This window comes from Capra hircus, chromosome 5, assembly GCF_001704415.2.
Source record: "Capra hircus breed San Clemente chromosome 5, ASM170441v1, whole genome shotgun sequence".
Lineage (NCBI taxonomy): Eukaryota > Metazoa > Chordata > Mammalia > Artiodactyla > Bovidae > Capra > Capra hircus.
The window spans coordinates 54,850,642-54,860,160 of record NC_030812.1 but is presented as its reverse complement, the minus strand read 5'-3'; positions in this window follow the sequence as shown (position 1 = coordinate 54,860,160).

The window sequence follows — 9,519 nt, the reverse complement described above, 5'->3', positions numbered from 1 at the left end:
TGCCTGAGGAAACATATCAAAACAAAAATTACTAAGGGTGATGACAGAGAGTTTACTGCCTATGTTTTCTTCTAGAAGTTTTCTGGTTTCAGGTCTTACTTTTAAGTCTTTAATTCATTTTGAATTTACTTTTGTGCATTGTGTGAGAAAATAGTCCAGGTTGATTTTTTTTTTTTTTTTGTATGTAGTTGTTCAGTTTTCCCAGTACCATTTATTGCAGAGACTGTCTTTTCCTCACTGTATATTCTTGATTCCTTTGTCATAGGCTAGTTGCCTACATAAGTGTGGGTTCATTGCTGGGCTCTATTCTGTTCCATGAATCTGTGTCTAGTTTTGAGCCAGTGCCATTTCTGTTCAGATTAGTATAGCTTTTGTAGCATAGTTTGAAATCAGGCAGCATGAAAACTCTGGCTCTGTTCTTCCTTCTCAAGATTGTTTTCACTATTGTTTCTTGTGTTTCTGTACAGATTTCAGAATTATTTGCTGTTCTGCTGCTGCTAAGTCACGTCAGTTGTGTCCGACTCTGTGCGACCCCATAGACGGGAGCCCACCAGGCTCCTCTGTCCCTGGAATTCTCCAGGCAAGAATACTGTTCTAGTTGTGTGAAAAATACTATTGGTATTTTGATAGGGATTGTATTGAATCTGTAGATTGCCTTGGATAATATGGTCATTTTAATAATATTCTTCTAATCCATGAGCATGGTATATCTTTTCCTCTGTTTGTGTCATCTTCAGTTTCTTTAATTAGCATCTTATAGTTTTCCAAGTACAAGTCTTTTACTTCCTTAGATATATTCCTAGGTATTTAGTTCCTTTTGGTGTAATTATAAATGGTATTATTTTCCTATTTTCTCTTTCTGATAGTTCATTGTTAGTGTATAGAAACACAACAAATTCAACAGCATGTTAATAGGATCACACACTGTAACCAAGTGGGATTATTGCTGGGGTACAAGGATGGTTCAACATATTAAAACTGGTCAGTGGATTATAACACATTAGCAGAGTGAAGGAAAAAAATCACATGGTTGTCTCAATCGATGCAGAAAAAGCATTTGACAAAATTCACCACCCATTTATGATAAAAACTCTCCAGAAAGTGAGCACAGAGGGAACCTACTTCAAAATAATAAAGGCTGTATATGACAAACCCACAGCTGACATTGTACTCAGCAGTGAACAAGACAAGGATGTACACTCTTGCTACTTTTATTCAACATAGTTTTGAAAGTACTAGCCATAGCAATCAGATGAAAAATAAATAAAAAGGAATCCAAATTGGAAAAGAAGCAAAACTGTCACTGTTTGCAGAAGGCATGAACTATATATAGAAAATCCTAAAGATGCTACCAGAAGACTACTAGAGCTCATCAATGAGTTAAGTGAAGTTGCAGGATATAAAATTAATACACAGAAATCATTTTCATTTCTATACAATAACAATGAAAAGTCAGAAAGAGAAATTATGGACACAATCCCATTTACCATCACATCAAAAAGGATAAAATGCCCAGGAATAAACTTACCCAGGGCTCAGACAGTAAAAAATCTGCCTGTAATGTGGGAGACCCAGGTTCTATCCCCAGGTTGGGAAGATCTCCTGGTGAAAGGAATGGCAACCCACTCCAGGTTTCTTGCATGGAGAATTCCATGGATAGAGGAGCCCGGGGGACTACAGACTACCCCTAGGGTTGCAAAGAGTTGGACACGACTGAGCAACTCACACACACACACAAACTTGCCAAGGAGACAAAAGACCTGTACTCTGAAAACTATAAGACATTGATGAAAGAAATCAAACATAATACAAATGAAAGATAAATCATAATTTTGGATTGAAAGAATCGATATTGTCAAAATGATTATACTACCCAAAGCAGTCTACAGACTCAGTACAATCCCTATCAAATTACCATTTGCATTTTTCACAAAACCAGAACAAAAAAATTTAAAATTTGTATAGAAACACAAAAGATTCCAAATAGCCAAGGCATTCCTGAGAAAGAAAAACAGCTGGAAGAATCAGGCTCCCTGACTAGAGACTATATTACAAAGCTGTAGTCATCAAAACAGTACTGACACAAAAACAGAAGTATAGGCTAATGGAACAGGATAGAAAACCGAGAAGTAAACCCATGCACCGATGATAAATTAATCTACAACAAAGGAAGCAAGAATATGTAATAAAGACAGTCTCAAATTAAGTAGTGCTGGGAAAACTAGACAGCCACATGTAAAAGAATGAAATTAGAACATTTTCTAACACCATACACAAAAATTAACTCAAAATAGATTAATGACCTAAATATAAGACTGGATACTATAAAACTCTTAGAGGAAAATAGGCAGAACATTCTTTGATGTAAATTGTAGCAGTATCTTTTTGGAGCCACATCCTAGAGTAATGCAAACAAAAGCAAACAGATGGGGCCTAATTAAACTTAAAAAAACTTTTGTACATCCAAGGAAACCATAAACAGAATGAAAAGACAACCACAGAATGGGAGAAAATATTTGCAAATGAACTGACTGACAAGGGCTTAATCTCCAAAATATACAAACAGCTCATGCAGCTCAATATCAAGAAAACATGTAACCCTGGGCAGAAGATCGAAATAGACATTTCTTCAAAGAAGACAGAGATGGCCAAAAAGCACATGAAAAGATGCTTAACATTGCTAATTATTGCAGAAATGCAAATCAAAACTACCATGAGGTATCACCTCACACGGCCACAATGGCCATCATCAAAAAAGTTTACAAACAGTACATGCTAAGAGAGGGTGTGGAGAATAGGGAACCCTCCCATACTGTTGGTGGGAATGTGTACTGGTGCAGACATTATGGTACACAGCATGGAATTTCCTTAAACTAAAAAAAGTTGCAGTGTGACCCAGCAATCCTGTTCCTATCCAGGGAAAGCTGTAATTTGAGAAGATACAGGCGCTCCATGTTCATAGCAGCATTATTCACAATAGCCAACACATGGAAGCAACCTAAATGTCCATCGACAGAGGAATGGATAAAGATGTGGTGCATACATACAACGGAAAATTACTCGGCCATAAAAAATGATGAAACAATGCCATTTTCAGTGACGTGGAGGGACTGAGAAATTATCATACTCAGTGAAGTAAATCTGAGAAAGACAAATATCATAATCACTTATATGTGGAATCTAAAAAATGATACAAATGAACTTATTTACAAACAAACAGACTCATAGACTTTGAAAACCAACATGGTTACCAAAGGGGAAAGTTAGAGGGAAGGGATAAATTAGGAGTTTGGGATTAACATATGCACACTATTATATATAAAATAGATAACAAACAAGGTCTTACTGTATAGCACAGGGAACTCTTTATTCTGTAATAACTTACATCTACAGGAGAATCTGGAAAAGAATGGATAAATGTATATTTATAACTGGATCACGTTGCTCTGTGGTGGTGTTCAGTTGCTAAGTCATGGCTGACTCTTTGCAACCCCCCTGGACTGCAGCATGCCAGGCTTCCCTGTCCTCTACTGTCTCCTGGAGTTTGCTCATGTCCATTGAGTGGGTGATGCTATGTTGCTATATCTGAAGCTAATACAACATTGTAAATCAACTATAATATAAAATAAAAATTTAAAGAGAATAACTCTGAAAATCAGGCAAACCATGGATTGGAAGAAAATACTCATTTATCTGACAACTCTAATGTGAAAATACAGAGTTTCTATGACTCAAGATAGGGGTGGCTCAAATAGTAAAGAATCTGCCTGTTATGTGGGAGACCTGGGTTTGATCCCTGGGTTGGGAAGATCCCTGGAGAAGGGAATGGCAACACTTCGGTATTCTTGCCTGGAAAATTACATGGACAGAAGAGCCTGGTGAGCTACAGGCCATGGGGATCGAAAATAGTTGGACACGACTGAGTGACTAATATACACACATATACATGACTTAAGAATAGAAAAACAACACATTTTAAAAATTAACAAAAACACTTAACGGACACTTTACAAAGGAAGGTACATAATTGACCAATAAACACTTCAATGAGAAACTACACACTACACACCCACTAGGAAAGCAAATATTTAATAGACTGCTGACAATATTTGTTAAGATGTGCAAACAGAACCAGAGAAGGCAATGGCACCCCACTCTAGTACTCTTGCCTGGAAAATCCCGTGAACGGCAGAGCCTGGTAGGCTACAGTCCATGGGGTTGCTAAGAGTCAGACACGACTGAGCGACTTCACTTTCACTTTTCACTTTCATGCATTGGAGAAGGAAATGGCAACCCACTCCAGTGTTCTTGCCTGGAGAATCCCAGGGACGGGGGAGCCTGGTGGGCTGCCGACTATGGGGTCGCACAGAGTGGGACATGACTGAAACGACTCAGCAGCAGCAGCAGCAAACAGAACTCTCATGAATTACTGGTAGGAATGTAAAATAATATCACTTCAAAAAAAGGTTTGGCAGTTCCATATAAAGTTAAACATTCACCTGTCCCTTGACTGTGCTGTCCTGAACTCGGTATTTTATTTAAGAGAGATGAAAACAAACCCATAAAAAGACTTGTATAAGAATGTCTATAACATAATAAGTTAACTTATTTATAATACCTAAAACCTGGAAACAATGAAATGTCTGTCAACAGGTGAATGAGTAAACAAATTATGGTATATTTTTACCCTGGAATACTGCTCAGCAGTAAAAAGGAATCAATCACTGATATATACAATAAGCTAGATGAAGCTCAGACATTATGCTAATTAAAAGCATGAGAGAAGAGAGTACATACTTAATGATTCTATGTATATGAAATTATAGTATGGGTAAAAGTAATCTGTGTTGAAAAAAGAAATCAGAACAGTGGTTGCCTGGAGTGAGGGAGAGGACAGAGAATTGACTGGGATTAGAGAAGGAACTTTCTGGGCTGATGGAAGTGTTCTATATCTTCATTGTGATATGGGTTACACAGATGTATCCATTGTCAAAATTGTTCAGTTATTTAGACATCTCAACATGTGTAACATTTGCCTTAAAAAATAATTGAGGGCCTCCCTGATGGTCCAGTGGTTAAGAATCCACTTTGCGATGTGGGGGACACCAGTTTGATCCCTAGACTGGGAAGATCCCACATGCCGTGGAGCATCTAACCCCAAGGCCACAGCCAAGCCTGAGCTCTAGGGCCTGTGAGCCTCAACTGCCGAGCCCAAGTGCCACAATTAGTGAAGCCCGGGTGCCCTAGAGCCTGTGCTCCGCAACAAGCCACTGCAATGAGTAACCTGTGCATTACAACTGGAGAAAGTCCCCGCACAGCACAGCCAAAAATAAAAATAAGTAAAAAATTCTTAAAAAAAAAAGCCCATGGACAGTGGGTGGAGGTATAGATCAACAACATGGCAGAGTGCTGATAAGTGTCAAAACTGATTGAGATAGAGAATTCATTATACAATTCTAGACACTTTGTAAATAAAATTTTCCACTATTTTTTTAAACTGGAGGAAATGAATTAAAGATTAATATGCACTGAATTCTAAATACTATATATATTTTTTTAAAGTGAGAACTGGTATAACTACACAGTCTTTGCTAGGCAGAAAATTGAGTGCTAAACAATTAGAAAATCATTGTTTGGTTCATTCCTGCCCTTGGGAAAGAGAAGGAAGGGCAGACTGAAGAGAGACACAGGGTAATCTCAGTCTGCAGCAATCAGACCACGCTATTCAGCGAGTGATTCAACCTCCTCTTCCCAAGGGGACAGAGATATCCAGGCAAGATATGACCAAACCTAGATATTTGTTAATTAAACTCACTTCAGAGCAATACCCTGAGTGAATAATTAATTAAATGTTAATTTATGTTGATGATAATATTGCACTTGAATTTTGGAACTTTTTCCCTGAATTTTAAATATTTGAGAAGCAAGAGCTAAGTATTCTGCTTAATAACCTGCATTTTTTTCCGTCACATTTTCTTTTTTCTTTTCCCTGCTCATTTCTACTGCTAACTTTGATAATGCAAGTGGTAGAGTTCCCAAGCAGAATGAATTTGGTTCTATAGAAATTAGCAAGTAGCATATCTGGGATTTTATAAGGACAATAATTTTTTTTTCAACAGGTATTAAGGCTAAGTTGAGAAAAAAAATTGGGTGGTCCAGTGGGTAAGAATCTGCCTTGTAGTGCAGGGGTCGTGGGTTTGATCCCTTGTCAGAGAACTAAGGTTCCACATGTTGTGGGGCACCCGTGCACCACAGCTACTAAGCTGGCATGCCACAACAGAGATCCTGAATGCTGCGTCTAAGACCCCAGGCAGCCAAATAAGTAGATAAATGGAAAAAATTAATCCTTAGTGACATTCTGAGTGGTAACTGGCAGCTTTTGAGTGCTATCTGCATTTATATTGCCTCACATCGAAGGTGGTAAAATAATGGGGTGCTGGGGTCCAGCCCCGGTGGATCCAGGGTAATTCGAAGTGTGGACGGCGTAGGCGAGGAGAAACTTATTTATTTATTTAATTAGAAATATAGGATTAGATTAGAAAGAAATAGTGTAGTAGGAAAATTAAGTGGAGAAAGAAGGCTGAATAACTTGGTTTACGTGGGAAGCCAATAAAGTTCCAGACAAGGAGCTTGCACTATCTACATTAGGCCACCGGCATCCTCTTGAATACTGGGGGGTGCCCCACCTTGGGCTCCCCCTCGCGTGGATCTTAAAAGCCGGGACAAGTAAGTAGACATGGTGAGCCTCCACGCCCCAGATGGGAATTCAGCCAGAAATTAGAGAGGAGACACTGGAGAAACCAGTCCAGCGACTAGCCCCGTCCTCTATTGTTCAGAAGGCCTTTTATACTTTTGATAAGACATGGAGATCAATGGGTAACACAAAGTTATGCAGCGTTAGCAGCCCAGACTCTTATCAAAACCAGGCTTTTCTCTCTGCATACCTAATTGTATACACAAGTCTTAGGTGATTTACATCATCTGGCCAAAAAGGGCCAATTAACATTTTACAGCCTTTTTTCTGATAAGGGTTTGTTAACTAGAAGACTTATTTGTGTTGATCTTCCCAAAGTCTGGTGCCACTCTCAGAAAGCACTAAATAAAGTTACATTCTTACATAGCAAAGATACAGCAACTTATAACAAGTAAAAGGAGTACAGTGATTTATAACAAAAGAAAAGTAATTAACTCAAAAGTCTAGTGTTGCTAACATCAAAACTACTATATATCTTTTTCCATATCCCATTTACATTGATTAACATCCTCCCAGGTGCCTAAAAGATAAAGAATATGAAGGCCTGGCAGCAGTCATTGAGTCAACAGTGAAAACTCTCTACCAATATGATTTTTAACTCTTTAGAAAAGGCTCTGTGTCTTTAAGATGCTTTAAGCTTTGTGCCTTTCATGGTTGGGGGGCTGTAAGCAATTCACAAGCTCTAAGAGGTCCGAGGAACCTGTTAGGCAAGCTAGAGAGCTATCAGAGGGGATTTGAGCTGAAATATCCCTTTCAAATGCAAAAGGCTAAAGCCCTGATTTGACTTTTTCCAGAGAATATCAGAAGAGTGGAAAAGCAGGCAGATTCTTATTTTTTTGGGGGGGGTGGAGGCTCAGGAAATTCCAGGGGGAAAACCTGAGGTCTGATTAGCCTTGCCATCAGAGCTCTGCCTCATGACATTGTCACGGGTGGAATTCCTCATGCTGGCTCCCTGCAATGGGGGAAAAATCAAACTGGGTCTAGAAAACTCTAACATAATGCTGCCTTTTCTGAAAATTAGTAAATCCCAGAGTTCCAGAGCAAAGGCCAAAGCTTTAGGTATGTGCCTTCCAAATCTCGATCGACAGGGTCAAAGTCAGATGTGTCTGGAGGGACCAGGCTGGTCACTGGAGTGGCCAGTTATTGGTAGGAGGCCCTGAGGAGTCTGTGTCAAGAGGCTGGACTCAAGACTCACTAAGGGAAGCACCGTGCCCCTCCTCTCTGTTTTCCCAGGCACGGCATGAGCAGGAGAGTCAATCTGAGGGAAAAAATAGGTATTGCATTACTTCAGCAAGTTCTTATTTTAACGTTTACTTTTTGGCCATGCTGCATGGCATGTGGGATCTTAGTTCCCCGACCAGCGATCAAACTCATGCCTCTTGCATTGGAAGCATGGAGTCTTAACCACTGGACCACCAGGGAAGGCCCAGTAAATATTTACTAAGTACTGACTGTCTACTATATACTGATGCAGGCACTCAGTTCAGTTCAGTTCAGTTCAGTTGCTCAGTCAGGTCCGACTGTTTGCGACCCCATGAATCGCAGCACACCAGACCTCCCTGTCCATCACCATCTCCCGGAATTCACTCAGACTCACGTCCATCGAGTCTGTGATGCCATCCAGCCATCTCATCCTCTGTCGTCCCCTTCTCCTCCTGCCCCCAATCCCTCCCAGCATCAGAGTCTTTTCCAATGAGTCAACTCTTCGCATGAGGTGGCCAAAGTACTGGAGCTTCAGCTTTAGCATCTTTCCTTCCAAAGAAATCCCAGGGTTGATCTCCTTCAGAATGGACTGGTTGGATCTCTTTGCAGTCCAAGGGATTCTCAAGAGTCTTCTCCAACACCACAGTTCAAAAGCATCAATTCTTCGGCGCTCAGTCTTCTTCACAGTCCAACTCTCACATCCATACATGACCACAGGAAAAACCATAGCCTTGACTAGACGGACCTTAGTTGGCAAAGTAATGTCTCTGCTTTTGAATATGCTATCTAGGTTGGTCATAACTTTTCTTCCAAGGAGTAAGCGTCTTTTAATTTCATGGCTGCAGTCACGATCTGCAGTGATTTTGGAACCCCCCAAAATAAAGTCTGACACTGTTTCTACTGTTTCCCCATCTATTTCCCATGGAGTGATGGGACCGGATGCCATGATCTTTGTTTTCTGAATGTTGAGCTTTAAGCCAACTTTTTCACTCTCCTCTTTCACTTTCATCAAGAGGCTTTTTAGCTCCTCTTCACTTTCTACCATAAGGGTGGTGTCATCTGCATATCTGAGGTTATTGATATTTCTCCCGGCAATCTTGATTCCAGCTTGTGTGCCTTCCAGTCCAGCATTTCTCATGATGTACACTGCATGTAAGTTAAATAAGCAGGGTGACAATATACAGCCTCGATGTACTCCTTTTCCTATTTGGAACCAGTCTGTTGTTCCAAGTCCAGTTCTAACTGTTGCTTCCTGACCTGCATACAGATTTCTCAAGAGGCAGGTCAGGTGGTCTGGTATTCCCATCTCTTTCAGAATTTTCCACAGTTTACTGTGATCCACACAGTCAAAGGCTTTGGCATAGTCAATAAAGCAGAAATAGATGTTTTCTGGAACTCTCTTGCTTTTTCCATGATCCAGCGGATGTTGGCCATTTGATCTCTGGTTCTTCTGCCTTTTCTAAAACCAGCTTGAACATCAGGGAGTTCATGGTTCACGTATTGCTGAAGCCTGGCTTGGAGAATTTTGAGCATTACTTTACTAGCAAGTGAGATGAGTGCAA